We start from the raw sequence: 20,285 nt of genomic DNA on the forward strand, positions 1-20,285 counted from the left end.
TGAGTATTGTTAAAGTATAAAACTTAGAGAATATACTAACAATTGGTATAGTATGTGTCTTTAATAGATGTTTGAGTAGATCGAAATCAAGCTCCCAAGTTAAGCAAGAAAAAGGGCACATACAAAGTTGTCGAGTAGTTGGACATCACTACAGCATATCAGGTGAGTGCATACAATGTAATTATGTGGGTTGAGAGAGACTCAAAAAAAGTCCACCTCAAATGTTTAAATTAATGTATATTTTACTTTATATTATATATGTTTATAATGGGTATGGAACTGATATTATAAATGATTTTTAGAGTAAGAACTGTTTTAAATAAAAGATTACCGTCTAACTGTGCATTTGACAAAAATGTGTCAATTATGCCAGTTAGATGAAAGGTGTTGAGTTAATCGATCGACGAAATAGCCAAGAGGGGGTGAATTGGTAATTAATATTTTGGTGGAAGCTTTTGTAGAAAATAGAAAATAATTACACAACGATTTAAAGCGGTTCGACTTTCTCAACCAAAGTCTACGTCCACTACCTTAGCTATCCACACTAAGGATTTTCCACAAATTCACTAATTTGTCTTTCTTTTGAGGACAAAGAGTAACCTTATGAATCCCTCAAGAATTATACCTCAAATTCTTGATAACGCTCTCTCCCAAAGAGAACAATACAAATTTTGCTAACTTACGAAAAAACCTCACAAGGCAAGATGTTTGCACAATTCTAAAACAAAGAAAGAACACTCAAGAATAAAATAATTGAGCACAATAAGTGTTCTTGAAAGCAAAAATGAATATTGAATTAAATAGGCTTGAAAATTCTCAAACTTGAGGTTTGATGCTTTATCTTTGATTCTCTCTCAATTCTTGTTGATTGTTGTTGATCAATGGCTCCTAAGCTTGTTTAAATACACCTTAAATCAATTCTGAACATTGGGGATCATTGGTGAAGTTAATAGAGTCGTTATAGTGTAATTATCAATTAATAAAAAAGTTGAAGAGCGTGGAGGTATCGATACCCTTCCATAGGGTATATGTACATGTAGTGTAAAATTCAAATATTTGATCGTTAAGTGACTAGGGGTATCGGTACCATCTGAGGGTACCGGTACCATCTGGGGGTATCGGTACCATCCGAGCATTCTGTTTTTCTCGGAGCCAAAATTGTCATGGGGGTATCGGTACCATCTGGGCAATATGGTTTTTCTTGAAGCTCTTATATTAAAAATAATTTTTGTCTCGATTAAGGCTCAAAATACTTTGTAATATTTGTTTAAAAATATTTTGAGATTAAAACATAATTTTACACTTTAAGTACTGATTGAATTTGTCATTTGAAAATTTGGAGTAATATTTTGATATTCGAATAATTTTACCAAAAGTACTTCAAAAATGATTATAAAATCTTAAAATTCAATAACACTTAATTTGTTATATCGAAACATCAAAATGTTTTCAACAATCTCCCCCTTTTTGATATAACAAAATTTTTGAGTAATTTTAAGATTTTCTTTGACAACATTTTTGAAATTAATTTTGTAAAATTAACCCCCTTACTATAACACTTCTCCCCCTTTTAGTTAAATCAAAAAGACTATAAACATTTTTAAACAAGGTTTGTTTTAAAAAAATTCGCTAATTGATATTTAGAAATTTAAAGCTTAAGCTGCTAAGAATGCAATCAAGAGAAATGTTAGCCATTAGTTTTATAAATCAATATTCATAAATAATGTGCAATGGTAAATTGGTCATATTAATCTAAAATGTAGATGATGCAAAAATTAATAAGCATTAAGCTTAAATTGAAAATTTAAACCAAATATATATAAGCATTTAAGAGTAAACATCCAATTCAAATATCCAAATCATGAAATTCAAACATAACAATTCAACAACATCAAAGTGTTTTAACAATCCAAAACATAAATCCTAAGTTCAATCCAAGCAAAATAGAGTAGAGCAAGGCAAGGTCTAATCCATAAGAGGATCGGGAGGAGGAGGATAACGTGCTCGCATCTCGAGTGTGAACGTATCTAAACGTTCGTTCATCTCCCGTTGTTGAGCCCCCATAACAGTAAGATTTGACTATATGGATGAAAACCTTAGATCAAATGTCTCTACAAACGAACTAAAGTATAGAGGCACTTGATACCGGTGCCGGCTCATCGTCAGGAACTTCATCGTCAATGTCTTGCATAAGCTGTTGAAGTTCTGGATCGTTGTCTGCCGCCGGTGTCGGTGGAGCTCGTGAAGAGCTAGCTCCTGGTGTTTGCTCGGAGGATCGAACTCATTGGTTTGTTTCCGTATCCTTTTTCCATCCCGATTTCTTTAAAGATGTCAAGTTTATTTGGTTTTTGAGAGGGATGGCTACATCAAGCTGTACTCTAAGCTCAGCTTTGATAAACAAGTTACTTAGAAGACAATCGTAAACTAGAGTTTCACAAAGTTTTTTATTAGGGACAAGGTTTACGGTTCCAACGAGTTCGGCAAATATAATCTGAATTAGGTTAATTTTCTTATTATTTTGGATACAATGTATCCACCAAAGGTCTAAGGCTCGAAAAGTGGAGTATTTTCCTCCGGATGGTCTAAACCACCAAGAGATCATCAAATGAAGAAAACAATCTTGGTGATCTAACACACTCGCACTAGACCTAACCTTGTAAGGAGAACCTACTGTTTCCTTTTCATTATATAAGCCATCATTATCTAATCCAAATGCATTAACAATGTAGGCCAAGTCAATATGGATTAATCTACCTAGAAGATAGGATCAAATTCCTATTTTCTCGGTTCTATCTCGGTTTTGAATACAAACGGCATTGGAATAGAAAATTCGAACAAGTTGTTGGTAAACTACTGGTTTGAGATGAAAAAGTATATCAAATTTCCAATCTTGAAGAGTATGAAGATGTCTAAAGTTTATTGCTTCCATAGCTCAAAGAGAAGGAATACGTTCGTCCTGAATTTTGTATGACTCAAAATACTGACAATACCTAAAGAATAGATTTTGTATACGACCAGGTTCGTTAAAGCACAAATTTTGAATAGTCATTTCAGGATCATCAAGATTAGGAATTTGTTGAATAGGAGGTGGATTTGGAGGTGTGCTTGGACAACTAGATGATGACCTATGACGTTTATGGGACATGGTTCAAGAAATAGGAATTGGAAAGATACCTGTAATTTTAAAACATATGTATGTAATACAATCAATTCCCAAAACTCAAATGAGTCCTCAATATTTCAAGGTTCTCTAATAATTCTAATGGGCAAATTTTGAAAACTATGTTTGAAAATCAATGTGTAGTTTTCAAAATAATATCGAAAACAACAATTTTAAAATATTTTTTTATTTCGAAATTTTTTGAAAATTGATCAAATATGTGTTTTTGACAAAATTAGTTGTAGATTCTTGTTCTAAACCAAAATCTAAGTAATGCCCGATCACTATTTCAACCTAGAACTAATCAAAACTAGTCCTAAGTTCAAAAATCAATAAAATAGAGTTTTTAGAAAAGTTACCTTGAAAGATGAAGATTGAGTGGATTTTAATGATGTTTGCACGAAATTAATGATGCTAACAGGTTTAGGAGATGAAAACTGAGTGAAATCCGACTTGAAATCGTTGTTTTTAGGCAATGTAGAGATAGGGGTGAGAGAAGGGAGTGCACGTCGTGAGAAGAGAGAAGAGAGGGTTTTGAAATAAAATGTGGTTTTGGGCGTTAAACCATAACTCAATGGGGGTATCGGTACCCTCATGGGGAGGTATCGGTGCCCATTCAAAGATGGTATTGATAACCATTCAAAGGGGGTATCGATACCTAGCACACAGAAAATTGAAAAATATGTATTTAAACACTTAAAATGCTAAATTGATTTGCTCTAGTGGTATTGGCAACTCATATTACGAAAATTAACTATGTTCAAACAATCAAATCTATCATTAATTATAATTTGAACATATAATTAATTTCCACTAAGAATCATAAACTCCCCCTAACTAATGGAAAAGAATGCAATCAAAAAATATTATTTTTATAAGCATTTTTCATTTCTAATTAAAAGTGCTAAACTTATTTTAAACACTAAGTAAAGATAGGTTAGTTAAGCCTAATTCTCTCCTAAGTGTCCAAAATCTTTCTTTATCTAAAGGTTTTGTAAAAATGTCTGCTAATTGATGCAAAGTATCAACATATTCTAGAACTATATCTTCTTTAGCGACATGATCTCTAATGAAATGATGTCTAATTTCAATATGCTTAGTTCTAGAGTGTTGGATGGATTTTTAGTGAGAAAAATAGTAGTAGTATTGTCACACGTGATAGGTATGGTACCTACTTCAATTCCATAATCTAAAAGTTGTTTCATCCATAAAACTTGTGCACAATAACTACCGGCTGAAATGTATTCCTCTTCAGTGGTAGATAATTCAACACAATTTTGTTTCTTTGAAAACTATGAAACATATTTCCTAGAATTGACAAGTACCAGAGGTGCTTTTCCTATCTATTTTGCATCCTCCATAATTCGCATCAGAGAATGCATGCAAGCTAAAGCTAGAGTCTCTAGGATACCAAAGTCCTAAACTAGGAGTGCCCTTAAGGTATCTAAAGATTCTCTTAACAGCTAGTAAATGGGATTCCTTAGGGCATGATTGAAATATAGCACATAAGCAAACATTAAATATAATGTTCGGTCTACTTGCGGTTAGATAAAGCAAAGAACCAATCATTGACCTATACAATTTAACATCCACACATTTACCTCCTTCATCTTTGTCAAGCTTTGTAGAATAACTCATTGGAGTGGCATGGGTTTCCCATTTTCCAATCCAAACTTCTTGAGCATATCCTTGACGTACTTAGCTTGATTGATGAAGATGTCATCTTTTCTTTGCTTGATTTGGAGTCCCAAGAAATATGAGAGCTCCCCCATCATGCTCATCTCGAATTCACTCTGCATTAGCTTAGAAAATCTTGGTAAAGAACATCATTAGTAGAACCAAATATTATATCATCAACATAAATTTGAACTACTAATAAATCTTTACCTTTTCTTTTTAAAAATAATTTAGTGTCAACCTTCCCTTTTGAAAAACCTTTTTCGATTAAAAAAATTGACAATCTTTCATGCCAAGCTCTAGGAGCTTGTTTTAAACCATAAAGTGCTTTTGTCAATTTTAAAACATGATCTGGAAATTTTGAATCTTCAAAACCAGGATGTTGTTCCACATACACTTCTTCTTTTATAAAACCATTTAAAAATGCACTTTTAACATACATTTGATATAATTTAAATTCATTGAAACATGCAAATGCTAATAACATTCTAATTGCTTACATCCTAGCTACGGGAGTGTATGTCTCATCAAAATTTATGCCCTCTTCTTGAGTATAGCCTTGAGCAACACGTCTAGCCTTGTTCCTCACTATATTACCACTTTCATCAAGCTTATTCCTAAATACCCATCTAGTACCTACAATAGATTTATTACTAGGCCTTTCAACTAATATCTATACTTTACTTCTCTCAAATTGATTTAACTCTTCTTACATAGTCATATTCCAATGTTCATCATTTAATGCTTCTTTAATATTCTTAAGCTCTATGTATGAGATAAATGCAACATAATTACATATATTTCTTAGAGAATATCAAGTTGTTACCCCTTTGGATAGATCACCTATAATTTCACCATCCTTGACATAGTTGTACTTTCTTGGGTAAGAAACTTCCCTTTCTTCAATGGTTGGATTCTCGAGAACATCATGAGTTTCCTCATCTTTCACGTCTTCCTTTGATGATGGTTCTCCAAAGTCATGTCTAACGTTATTTGCATTTACAATACCTACATCATCATTCACACAAGAATCCTTCCTCAGAAGGGGATTATAGTCGAAAACAACATGTATAGACTCTTTTACCACAAAAGTTCTTTTATTAAATACTCGATAAGCTTTAGAATTTAAGGAATAGCCCAGAAAAATTCTTTCATCACTTTTAGCATTAAATTTGCCAAGATTTTCTTTACCGTTGTTTAAAACAAAACATTTACATCTAAAAGGATGAAAATAAATAATGTTAGGATTTTTATTTTTTGAAAAGTTCATATGGAGTTCTTCAAAATTGGTCTAATCATTACTCGATTGATAACATAACAAGTGGTATTTGTGGCTTCCACCCAAAAATATTTTTGCAAATTGTTTTCACAAAGCATGGTTCTAACCATTTCTTCCAAAGTTTGATTTTTCCTCTCAACAACTCCATTTTGTTGAGGGGTTCTAGGTGCTGAATAATTATGGCTAACACCATTAGAATTACAAAAATCAGTAAATCCAAGATTTTCAAATTCAGTACCCTGATCACTCCTAACACTAGTTATGGAATAACCTTTTTCGTTTTGGATTGCTTTTGAAAATGTGATGAATTTTTCTAATGCTTCATCTTTAGTACTTAAAAATAGAACCCAAGTATATCCAGAATAGTCATCTACCAATACAAAGCAATATTGTTTTCCACCCAATCTAATAGTTCTAATTGGCCCAAAAAGATCTATATAGATCAATTGTAATACTCTACTAGTTGATACATCATTAATGGACTTAAAGGAAGCTCTTTGATGTTTTCCTTTAGCACAAGCATCACAGATTTTATCTTTATCAAATTTTAGCTTTGGCAAACCTTTTACTAAATCTCCTTTAATTAGTCGTTGTAAAACATTCATACTAGTATGTCCTAGTCTCCTATGCCATAACCAACTATCATGCTCATCCTTTGCAACTAGGCATTAATTAGTCATATTTATTGAATCTAAATGTACCATGTATATGTTTCCTATTCTATGACCAACAAGTATAATCCTATTAGATGAATTGTCGATTACTTTACAACCATTAGTTTCAAACATGACATTGAATCTTTTATCGCAAAATTGACTAATACTCAATAGATTATTTTTAACCCATTCACATATAAAACATTTTGAATTTATATGGAAGAGGTATTAATTATAGTACTTATACCTTCAATGTGACCTTTTGAATTATCACCAAAAGTCACTTCTCCTCCATTTTTATCGTTAAGCTCAATGAACCGGCTCTTGTCTCCGGCCATATGTCTTGAGCATCCACTATCAAGGTACCATGAGTTTAAACTTGTTTCTCGTGCCTTGTAGCAATGCTCTTTTTCCTACAAACATAGATTAATTTTTGAATTTTTTTTGTACCCAATTTCTTTTGGGTCCATATTCATTAGTCTCCAAAATCATAGTCCCCTTAGGTATCCATTTGTGTAGGATATCCTTATCTTTAGTAGTAATGAGTTCTTTAGGAACCCATATACTTCTAACGATTTTTCCATTAGAGGTTGTTCGGGGACCTCTATGATTGTAGTTTTTAAAACTTTTTCTAACAAAGTTGGATTTTGAACTTTCTCCCTTTTCAAAATATTTTGTTCCAACTTTATCTAAAGAAGTTTTAAGATCATCAACTTTCTCCTTTTTCTTTAATTACGGGCAATCGTATTTGACATGACCCGACTTTTATACTCATAGCAAATAATAGGGTCTTTCTCCTTCGGTTCATTTTTGAAGCCTTTGTTTCGTTTGAATTTTCTTCCTCGGTTGGGCTTCATCAATTTTCTGAACCGTTTGGAAAATAATGTCATCTCCTCGTCATCTTCATCCGAATCACTCTCATCTTTTGTGGATTTGAGAACAACTCCCACATTTTTCTTTTTCTCCATCTACTTCTTTGGCTCGTTAATCTTTTCGAGGTCTAACTCATCTTGAAGCGTCATTTCATGAGTGAGGAGTGAACCAATTAACTCTTCAAGAGTTAAAGACTTTAAGTTCTTAGCCTCGATGATTGTCGTCTTCTTTTATTGCCAAGCTTTCTGAAGAGAGTAAATTAACTTCCTCGCAAGTTTCTCGTTTGGAATGATCTCTCCATATGATTTGAGACCATTGACAATCGTTGAAAATCTATCCTTCATAGCTTTGATATCTTCATCTGGTTTCATCCTGAAATTTTCATAGCTATGAGTTAGGAGACTAATTTTATATTCTTTTACCTCGTATGTGCCTTTATGAGTGACTTGTAGTTTATCCTATATCTCCTTGGTGGTTGTACAAGATGAAACTCTCATGTATTCATCCGGTCCAAGAACACAAAATATGATATGGATGGCCTTTGGTTGAGCTGGAATATTCTTGTCTCTCATTCACTCCACAATCTTGGATGAGTGGAAGGTTTGATGTATCCATCTTCTATGACATTCCATGCTCCCATGTCACTTGCTTGAATGAAGTACATCATTCTATTCTTCCAATAAACATAATTAGCTCCATTGAAGAAAGGAGGCTTGTTGACGGGCATTGAATCGAGAATAATGTCGAAGTTTGAAGTATCGGCCATTGATGACTTGAATATCAATACAACTCTTCCCGAATCGACTCAAGAGGTGATTAAACCTTCAAATGAGTGTGACTCTGATACCCATTGTTGAGCTAATCGATCGACGAAATAGCCAAGAGGGGGTGAATTGGCAATTAAAATTTTGGTGGAAGCTTTTGCAGAAAATAGAAAATAATTGCACAGCTATTTAGAGTAGTTTGACTTTCTCAACCAAAGTCGAATTTTCTACAAATTCACTAATTTGTCTTTCTTTTGAGGATAAAGAGTAACCTTACAAATCCCTCAAGAATTATACCCCAAATTCTTTAGAACGCTCTCTCCCAAAGAGAACAATACAAATTTTGCAAACTTACAGAAAAACCTCACAAGGAAAGATGTTTGCACAATTATAGAACAAAGAAAGAACACTCAAGAATAATATAATTGAGCACAATAAGTGTTCTTGAAAGAAAAAATGAATATTGAATTAAATAGGCTTGAAAATTCTCAAACTTGAGGTTTGATGCTTTCTCTTTGATTCTCTCTCAATTCTTGTTGATTGTTGTTGATCAATGGCTCCTAAGCTTGTTTAAATACACCTTAAATCAATTCTGAACATTGGGGAAATTGGTGAAGTCAATAGAGTCGTTATAGTGTAATTATCAATTAATAAAATAGTTGAGAAGCGTGGGGGTATCGATACCCCTCCATAGGGTATCTGTACATGCAGTGTAAAATTCAAATATTTCGACCGTTAAGTGACTAAGGGTATCGGTACCATCTGGGGGGTATCGGTATCATCTGGGGGGTATCGGTACCATCTGAGGAGGTACCGGTACCATCTAGTTTTTCTTGAAGCCCTTATATTAAAAATAATTTTTGGCTCGATTAAGGCTCGAAATACTTTGTAATATTTGTTTAAAAAATATTTTGAGATTAAAACATAATTTTACACTTTAAGTAAGGATTAAATTTTTCATTTGAAAAACTTGGAATAATATTTTGATATTCGAATAATTTAATCAAATGTAATTCAAAAATGATTATAAAATCTTAAAATTCAATAACACTTAATTTGCTATATCGAAACATCAAAATGTTTTCAACAAAAGGTTAAATACCTTTGAGTAAAAGATTAATTGCCTAATTGTGCATTTGACAGAAAGGTGTCAATTATGTCAGTTAGATGAAAGGCTAAATGTCTTTGAGGTAAAGATTAAATGCCTAGATGTGCATTTGACAGAAATGTGTCAATTATGTCAGTTAGATAAAAGGCTAAATGCCTTTGAGTTAAAGATTAAATGCCTAGTTGTGCATTTGGCAGAAAGGTGTCAATCATGCATGTTAGATGAAAGGCTAAATGTCTTTGGGTAAAAGACTAAATGCTTAACAACGCATTTTGACATAAACGGGACATTTATTGATTTGAATAAAAGTATTGTAAAGGAATCCCATAAAGTAGACAATTTATCATGGTTTTTATTGTCAGGACATACTTATGAATAAATTATAATTCTTTTACAAGGTTATGCATCACTAAGTAAATACTTATCGTGTGTTGATTTCACGCGTAGGTAATAATCAAAGATTTGCCGAGTAAGGAGTACAGTGGCAACAACTTTCATCAATTAAAGGTTGACTTGTCAGTAACATTGAGACAATCTTATTCATTTTGAAAACTTAGTTGGCATGTAATTGAACTTAAGAAAAATATTTTGTAATGTATTTACAGTGATAGTTATAGTAATATGCTTCTATGAATGTTATACTATTGTGTGGTTTTAAAATTTGAAACAAAATTTTACGGGTTTTTAAATGACAAAATGTTTTAAAAAGTGAGGTGACATATGTATCTCATGTACGGAAAGGTATACGTGAGATGGGTGTTACATATCACCTACAACAAAGACAGTCTGGAAGATAGAAACATTACAAAAAAAGTAAGGTACGGAATGTGCCAGTCCTCCAAGTGTCTAGTCCTGGGTATCCATCTAAAAGCATCTAAGGGGGGGGGGAATTTTGTGGGAGTGAGCTAGGGATCTCAGTGTGTTCCAATAGTGCATAATAAATGTATACCCCCAACTCGTATCCGACCTGGATACGAATCCGAGGTGTCACGTTGACTTTTCACATCCTTGACTCTTGAAAAGTGTTTGAAAATTTAATCTTTTATTTTAATTAAAGTGGTGAAACCCTTAAATTAAAGTAAATATTGAAAACTCAAACTCAATTTTAAAATAAATATTTAATAATTTACATACATGTAACACAATATGTTTACAAAACTGATCAGAGCATATGCGATTTAAACATTTAATTACATGCCAACAAAAATCCAATATAACAAAATAACATATTGTTTAAAACGTTTTTGATATGATCTTCAATAGAGAAGAGATATGTTGTCCTGTCCTGGACCTAGCTTTGTTCACCTGGCTTCTTTGAACCTACGTGTCAAAACACTCACACGCTAAGTCTTTAACTTAGTGAGGCATGATGTGCATAATAAAACATTAAAACATTTAATTTTATTCTTAGTCTTTTATAAAAATTATAGAATAAAGAAACCATAGTACATTTCATAAAACAAAAACATATATTATCATGCACTGTTCATTCATGTCATTTCTTTTAATAGCTCATGGTATATCACTGAGAACTCAGGGTATAAGAGTACATTGAGGTTGTGCACTGGGTTGCAGTCGAAACAGCCACATAGAATTGCACCGAAGTGCCGCGTAGAATATGCACCGAAGTGCCACGTAGAAATGTCCCAAAAGATCACATAGAAATGTCCTAAAGGACCGCGTAGAAATGTCCCAAAGGACCGCGTAGAATTTGTCCCAAAGGACCACATAGAATTGTCCCGAAGGACCGCGTAGAACCCTCGACTCTTGGCATGCCAATTATACCTCTATCTCTCATATCACATACTTTGGTCTTTACCATTTGTACATTTCCCACAGCTTATATCACATATTCATGTATTCATATAGATCAATTATACATAGTATAAAATCCAAACAGTGCATGTACACGTAGTAATAGAATCAAAACCATGCTTATATTTATGTAAACATGTATTCATAACATTTCATAAACTTTCAAAATATTGGAAATAGACTCATCGCAAGTCTTTTTTCCATATAACAATATATTATAGCATATTATAGTAGTATGCACTCACCTTTGCCTTACTCAGTCCCAGCAAAATCCTTATCACTCTTGGTCGATATCATATAACGTCGAATCGTCCGAAACTGGCCTTCATTCAATATCTACACAATAATACAATCGAGTTGAATATTGAAGTTCGAATTACTATAAATCAATCATCAATAACTTAAGCTAAAATAAACACCTAATTCACAATTTCATGTTGAATAGTATCGGTACTTACTTTATACCCAGTACCGATACTTTCTCTCAATGGTATCGATAATATCCTTCAGTATTGATACCAACCTATATTCTACAATTCTTCTTCAAAAATGGTATTGATACTTGTCCATTAGTATCGATACCCTCAATATTGTTACTACTCCTTCGGTATCGATATTATTTTTCTGATTCATACAATTTCGCCTATTTTTGCTTTGAAGTATCGGTATTGTACTTCCAGTACCGATACCCTTGCTCAAAAATTACCTATTTTATTTCGAAAATTTACCAAAACTCACATAAATCTCCCACTTTTATCTCCTTTCGTGCCTTTAAACTCAACTACACTTATCAAAACCAACTTATATCACTTTAACACTCCTAAACATCCAAAATCCTACTAGAACACTTGAAACTAAAAATCATCCCAATTATTCAACATATCCCAAATCCTTTTCCAACACCTTAAACTTCTTATTCTAACTTATGAAAAGTCAAATATAGCTTCAAAATCCATTTACTAATCATTTCCCATCAATTCTCTCAAAAATACTCTTTACTCAATCACATATAACTTATCAATCTTTTAATTTCTGCTCCTCTTTAAGCTTTCTCAAGCTTACCTAATACCCCAAGAATCAAAATAAATCAAAAATTAAAAGAAATAATTAACTTAAAGATTCCTTACCTTAGCCAAAAAAATCACGGTGGAAAGGAGGAAGAAAAGATGAAGAGAGAATTCGAGACTTTCTTTCTTTTCTCCATATGTATATAATACATTAAGAATGAATTTTAAATTTATTTATTTCCTAAAGACCATTATTCCATTCCATCTTTCAATCTTTTCCAATCAATCCTACACAAAGAAATTCCAATTAAATCCCTAAACTTTTCAATTTATCTAAATTAATCATGAAGTTTTAAAATTTTACACTTTAGTCACTAGCCCGATGTTTGGGGTGTTACAATAAAACTTAATGGTAAATTTTAAAATATAGTTGAGTACAAATTTCATAAAAGTGACAGTAAAGTTTTTGGTAAAAACATTTAGTTACCCTTCACCCGTACACCATATGTAGTTCCCCAGGACTGTATCCATAAAGGCTTATTTTAGGCCTTCTGGGCGTAGGAGCCAACCTAAGGGATTACCTTAGGGCCTTAGAGCCTACCCAAGTAATACCTTGGGGCCTTAGAGCCTACCTAATGGAGTACCTTGGGGCCTAAGAACCTACCCAATGGAGCATCTCAGGGCCTAAGAGCCTACCCAAGGGTCACGTTAGGTCCGTAAGGTTTATCAGCTTGATCAGAGCTAAACCTCCATACTCCAACCTCCCTAGATAGTATCCAAATAAAATAAATCAAGTAGTAACAGTAGTTCCTTGATATATAAATCAGGCGTATTTATAGTTTGCAATAAAAATAGATAACTAGAGAGTATGTATCGAGTAAACATAATCCATAATCAGTAAATTGAGAAAATCATGATATCGATCAAGTAAAGCATTTATAAATCATATTAGGTAAATTATTATCTTTCAGATTAGATAAAACAATTATATAGCACACAAGGAACACACCTAAAAAAGATCGGTCTGGAAGATCTACTAAGCATCGACCTCGTTACGCTCTACAATAGTACTCATACCTAAACCATAATGAATATGGGTTACTATTAAAGAAATATTTAAATCTAAATACTTATAGGCTTAACGAAACTGTACGAGTGATCACGAGATCACGGGGTTGGATGGATCGAGAGGAGTTGGGTCGGGCTGATGAGTGATCAGGAGAATCTCGAGTACCTTTAATAAACAACGTCATAAATTAGTCCTTGACCTTATATTAAAAAGCACTTAAGTAAAATAATTAATTACATATACATGCTTGGGGTTTAACATTCGATTTGGAGGATTTCATGTTAGAATTTGGCAAAACAAACTTTAGATTCGGACTCAAGACGTCAAAAAATATAAAATGTGACTTTTTACAAAATTTAACTTTTTTGTCAAAATCAATGCATATTAAAGTCTATACAAGTCAAAGTCAACAACCTGGGTCAAAATCAACAGTCCATACTTGTTCGGGTTGACTCAGTTAAGTTCAAGTTAACTAAGTGCGAGTCGACTCAGTTTCTAGACAATTCAACTAGCGAAGCACCACTACGCACAAGGGCGACACGTGCGGCAACTACATGGGATGGGGAAAGCAATCGATTACCCTACGACGTTCCAATAGTTAAATTCAACCCAAATCAGACCATAGTTCAACACAATACGCAATGAAATAATCAAAAAAGAGAATCAAGCTTACCCCAACGGCATATACAAAATGGACAATGATGAGGTGGTGATGCCACTGGGATTTTGGTCGGAGAGTGCGAATAGCATGGAAACGAAGGCGGTGTGGTTACCAGACCTCGAAATTGATGTGAGATTGATAAAACCTACAGTGGCTTGTTTTCTCCACGACGAAGCTTCGGTCATTGATTAGCGACGAACGACGAGGATTTCTGAAGATCAGCTAGTTGGGTTTTAATCAGACGGTCCCAATGATACCGGTGGAGATGATCACGACAGTCGGACGAAACTCGAACGGTGAAGTGAAAACAACGGAAACGTTGGGAAAATAGGGAATTTTATTTATAGTTTGATTGAAACCTAATTTAGGGGAAGTTTGGGATTTAAAATCCCAAACAATCGTTTAAATATTGTTTTTAATTACCTCATATCAGTAACAGTGGCCTAGCTTGATGGCTAAGGTATGGCCACCCAATCCATATAACCCAGATTCAAACTACCATAGTCCCTATTTTCATTTTTTTTTCCTTTGCAAATAGGGAATAGGTAAATCCAAAGCTAGGTCTTTGAACTTTCAAGGAGATTCAAAAATTGACTTAAAAAATTTAAAATTTAAAATTTTGTCTCTAAAAATTAATTAGATAAAATCAAATTAAAAGTAAATAAATTAGGGGTGTTACAATTTTAATCAATCATTTTTAATATAATCTTCAAATAAAATAAATTTAAAGTCTTAAACACAAAATTAATAAATTTATGTTCATATTGATTACATGACATATATGGATAATGTATTCCGTCTTTCTCATATCTTTAAGGTATATAGATATGAGTTCTATTTGATTGAAAATAAGAGAATTAAATCAAGTTAACACTTGGCTTACAGTTCTATCGGGTCCTTTGTTAAGAAAACATTCAGATAATCTGAAATCGACTAAGATTCGTGATGATATGTATATTAGAGAGAGGCCCGTACAACTTAAACGGCATAGATACTACCATAATAGAAAAAGTATTCATCTCTTTTAACAGCCCATAATCCCAAACCATAATCGTCAATTATTATCATTTATAATTTTTCTTTTATAATAGTAAATTCTTCTATTAAAATCTTTCTTAACATATAATATCTTCCTATACAAGAATTTTATCATATTTAAATAACATAACACAATTTTTCTAACTAAACCTTGAATCTTAAACTATTATTTCCCTAACATAGCAAAACACTCAAAATATCGTACAATCCTAACCACTAAAAAAATCTTAAAAAATATAACTCTAATTCATTCAAAATTCTAACCATAAGAACCCTACAACTAACCTAAAATGAAAATTGAAAATTATTTGGAAAATGTGTGTTTGGTCAGATAAGTCTTTTTTTCATTACTTTAATATATTTAAATAACAAAGCAAACTAGATTGGGAGGGTCACCTTGCTTTTGCAGTATCCGTTTCGGATTATTCAATTAATAAATCAGATACCGATAGTTATACAAAAAAAAAAGAACTCCTCCAAGTTTCTTGTGATAAAAATTTAAAAATTTAATAAATTTTTACATCGTAAATTTTTATACATCACATGATACTAAAAACATTGAAGGGCCCAATTACGACTATAGGCGAGTTGAGTTAAGCTTAAGTAGTGTTGAGCTCAACTAACTAAAAAAATAGTAAAATTGAGTACGACTCGACTCAAAAAGTAACGAGCTTAATATTTTCAAGTTCAACTCATACTCAAAATAAAAAAATTAAAGCTCGACTCGAAAGCTCACGTGCTTAAAATTTTCAAGTTCAACTCAAAATAAAAAATAGAAGCTCGACTCGAACTCGAATAAACTTGAACTCGAAATAATCTTAGACTTAACTCAATTGAAGCTCAAACTCGAACTTAAACCTAAACCCTTGACATGAAAGCCTTATATATATTTAAAAGAACAACATATAAAATGTTAATATTAATAATATAAAATTTTAATATATTATTTTTTCGAGTTGTTCGTTAGCTTTTTAAATCGGATATCAAGTAGTTTGTTTCGACTCATTAAAAATTCAATTCAAATTCAAACTCAATTCGAAAGTTAACATTTCTTTAATCTATTCGATCTTAAATAACTCACTACCTATATCTTTTCGTCTCATTTAAAACCTTAGCTCCAATGAAAAGGAAACACCATGGTAAAATTATGTTTCACGCGCGGCCTCACCACCAAGAATGGACGGAAAATGAAAGGACAAAATGTCTGGATTTTAGATAATTTTAACATTATATAAAAAAGATAGAATGGTGAATTTTACTCTAAATAGATTCAATTTATCACTTTTATTTTTTTCATGTTTTCATTTATTTAATTTTTAAAGTTATTCAATTATATCATTCTATATACCTAAATTATAAAGCCTAAACTCTAACTCATAACCTTACAACCTCTAAACCACAAATCTTAAACCATAAAATATAACTTTAACGATTAAATTAATACGAAAAAACGATAGAGATAAAAGTGTTAAATTAAATATATTACAGTGATAAAGGTGACCCTTAAAACTATATAAAAAATAAATGAAAAATATCAATAAACACTAACTCAATGAATGCTAATTTTAACTGAATACTAATTCGATTAACATTGATTTTGTTCACGACTTTCGAAGTGGGGCAATATTTGATTCAGTCCTCAAATTTTGACCAACTTTTTATGTTGATCCCTAAAGTCTTTTATTATCATATTATACCTTGAATTTACATTTCATAACACTATTTGGAGCCTCATATATCGGGAATTTTTTTGAACTGAAGAAGAGACTGACGGGAACTTTTAGGGGAGGGGGGTGAATTATTTTTATTAATATTTTAGAATAAATTACATTACTACAACTGAAATTTTAATTCTGAATTATTTTTAATCATTAAAATTTAAATTAATTCAATTATAACACTAAATTTTTATTTTGTTTTACCGTAAATACCAGACCTAAATGACAAATAATTTTACCATTAAAATTTAAATTAAATCAATCATACCACTAAATTTTTATTTTGTTTTAATGTAAATACCAAACCAAAAGGACAAATAATTGTATCATTAAAATTTAAATTAATCCAATCATAGCACTAAATTTTTATTTTGTTTTAATGTAAATATTGGACTTAGATGACTTGGATAGTAACAGCCACAAATATATGAAAGGATGTCAAATTGCAGCCTAAATATATATTTTTTAAATTATACTAGTTTAATGATATCCTATTGGTTGTTCATGTTAAAGGCGTCTCGGTGTTGTATAGAAATCTAAGTAGTGTCGCCAAATAAAAAAAAATCAAGGACATCACATAAAAGAAGGTATTAAATACAAAAATAGATCCTTTTCAAACATACCAAGAGCCAATTATGAGTGAGAGAGAGAGAGAGAGAGAGAGAGAGAGAGAGAGGTTGAAGTTGTTTTTATAAACATGAGAGGAGAATAAAGTTACTTTATTCATGAACCATCTTCTCAACCATAAAAAATCATTTTCGTGGTTTTCAAATTGAGCTGACAAATCAAGATTGCAACATTTAGAGCTTTAAAACTTTTGGATTATTGGATAAAACCGGAATTTCACATGCAGAACAAGTCCATATCATATTTAAAAGAGGAAACCAGAGCAAGGTATCTGCTATTATTAATAACCAACTTAAAACAGTCCCATGATATTCCACTATTACTTTTAGAATATAGCTATGGGTTCCAAGGCCAAGAAAACAGACATTTGTGCACAAAGCAAATCTAAAGTGCTTTAAGGATGTCATCAGCTGGACACAGTAAATTCCCCACCGGATTCGACATTAGCTTCACCTTAAGGTCCTCAACCAGGAGGGTAAACCTCCTAGAACGAGTGCCGAGCCCTTTCTCGCCGAGGTCAAGCTCGAGACCAAGGGCATGGGTGTATGTTGCTGAACCATCAGCCAGAAACTTGACATGCCCATGTCTTCATCACAAAGGGGGCATTCACTGCAAATTCAATTCACTCAAGTCAGATTAACAGGATTTTAGAAACGATACAAAGCTAAAAGCTAGAAGCTTAAAGTCTCCATACCTTTCAAACATGCCAGTATCAAATTTCTGACCATAATCAAATCAAATAAGGTAATCAAGCAACTTTAAGGTTTACATTCTATCGCTTTATATACATTTTCCCCACTTTCAGAATTTTGAATAAATATTTACATTTCAAATAAGAATGTTTTCCAGAATTATATAATTCAAATGAAGATAGGACATTATCTGTTAATGCATCTAAACAATCCATGTATTTTGTAGTCAAAAGTGCAATTTAATCCTTGTATTTAATCTATGTACGCCTGATAACAGTGTAGGCAAGTAACATTAATAACAATGCTATTGAAAAATTTCCAGAATACTGATGTGGTATAAAATCCATGTATGAATTGAAATATGACAGAACATACATTAAGAAATTATTTCATGCTTTAGTTCTATCTGCAGATCAGGCATTGTCGAGATTCAAAGATTTAGGTTGACATTTAAATGATTTTCCATTAACATAATTGCCAGTTTTATTTGTTTGAACCAATATCAAACATACATGCATTGAATACCCGAGTTCTATTTATCCAAAGATAAAATTGCACTTTTAACTATAATAAAGACCAGATAGATACTTTCACCAACATTAACACTGTCAATCAATAAACAATGAAACACAAAATAATTTAGATTGGAACTACAAAAGAAAATAAAAACACATATATTCTAAAAAAATGTTACCATTTTCAATGAAAATTGTTTCATACGGAAAAACAAATAACAACCCGTTTTAAACCTAGGTCGGTGTTTTTCTCTCTCGTAAAAGCAATTATAATGAAAAGTAAAAAGTAATAAAATTAGATTCAGCAGTCTGTTAATGGAAACACTTGCACAATTCCTTCTCTTTTAGTGCTCCACATACAAAGTCAAATTTAAATTCTACTTTAAGAAGATTTCACAGATTTCTTCCAAGAATTATGAAAAAAAGATTAATTTGACGCCAATTGAAAATTGCCTTCTCAAGTAAAATAAAATAGAAACAAAATTACTAAAAAAAATAGAAATTTACCGCTGATGCAAATAATTTCATCAACGCCCTTGGATTTAAGCTCATCTGCTTTCTCGATGAACCCAGGAACATGCTTCAAGCTGCGTCACACAAAATCAAAAACTTCCATGAAAAGTTATCCACAAAGAAAAACAATAACAGACACCGTTTCCCGGAAACGGACGGTTAAAAACATCAGGTAGAAGGAGAGAAACGTTACCTGCAAGTGGGAGTAAAGGCACCAGGAACGCCAAAAATGACGACCTTCTTACCGGCAGCGAGGGAATGTACGGACACCTGCTGGAGATTATCCTCGGCGTCGAAGTAGGAGAGAGTACCGTCAGGAAGCACATCGCCGACAGCAATAGGCCATTGGATATGTTTAGCGAGGGGGTTTAGACGGTTGATCTGGGTCGGTAATATTCGAGGGTTTGGAGTTTGGGTCATTGAAGGGGCGGAGGGTAATTATTTATAGGGTTTCAATTTTCAATGTAACGCCTTCTGAAATGGTGTGATTTATTTGATAATAAAAATAGGTAAATTACGTGTATTCACTCAATTTTATTTTTCTATTTCATTTATGTATTTTAATTTATTCAATTATTCATTATATTTTAGTTATTGAATTTTGATCATTTGACTATTAATTTTGTAACGTCGTTATAACATGTTTGTTTTAATATTAAGATCAGCAGCCAAGTAGATAAAATAATATTTAAAAATTGTTTTTTAAAGTAAAATTCATAACTTTAAAAGTTGACCGTGAAAGTAAAAGAGAAAAAAAAAACCATCCATGACAACAGCACATAATGCCTTCTTATCCTTTTCATCACCTCTTTCAAAAATCAAAACCCATCTCTAAAAATCATTATTTTTCTCTAAACACACCAACCTTACTGCCAAACATGGAATGGATAATAAGTTTGGGGAATTTTCAAAAACGGAAAAATATCGTGATTTGTTATTCTCAAACGTCGAAAGACCTAAAATCGAGAAGTTCAATTTCTTCTGTTGCATGGAAGGATCCATGCTATTAATGGAGGTTGTGAATGCCTGAGTCACACCATGGGAGTTTACGAAGGCAACCAAAGCCTGGGTACCCACCACTCTTGGTCCACTAGGATTGATGTCCCAAGCCGA

At 32.3% G+C, this 20,285-nt stretch overlaps 1 long non-coding RNA gene and 1 pseudogene across 1 annotated transcript; both read right to left on the minus strand.

Annotated features, from left to right (window-relative positions):
* Positions 1–10,791: 10,791 nt before the first annotated feature.
* On the minus strand, positions 10,792–14,432 carry LOC120149378. Its single transcript, XR_005518470.1, has 3 exons — positions 14,082–14,432; positions 11,578–11,668; positions 10,792–10,837 (listed from the first exon to the last, which is right to left on the minus strand). It is a non-coding gene; the product is annotated as an uncharacterized LOC120149378 (long non-coding RNA).
* A 3,345-nt stretch (positions 14,433–17,777) lies between these two features.
* LOC120149342 lies at positions 17,778–19,607 on the minus strand (annotated as a pseudogene).
* Between the last annotated feature and the right edge of the window lie 678 nt (positions 19,608–20,285).

Source organism: Hibiscus syriacus, unplaced genomic scaffold (genome assembly GCF_006381635.1).
Source record: "Hibiscus syriacus cultivar Baekdansim isolate YM2019G1 unplaced genomic scaffold, ASM638163v2 tig00111002_pilon, whole genome shotgun sequence".
Lineage (NCBI taxonomy): Eukaryota > Viridiplantae > Streptophyta > Magnoliopsida > Malvales > Malvaceae > Hibiscus > Hibiscus syriacus.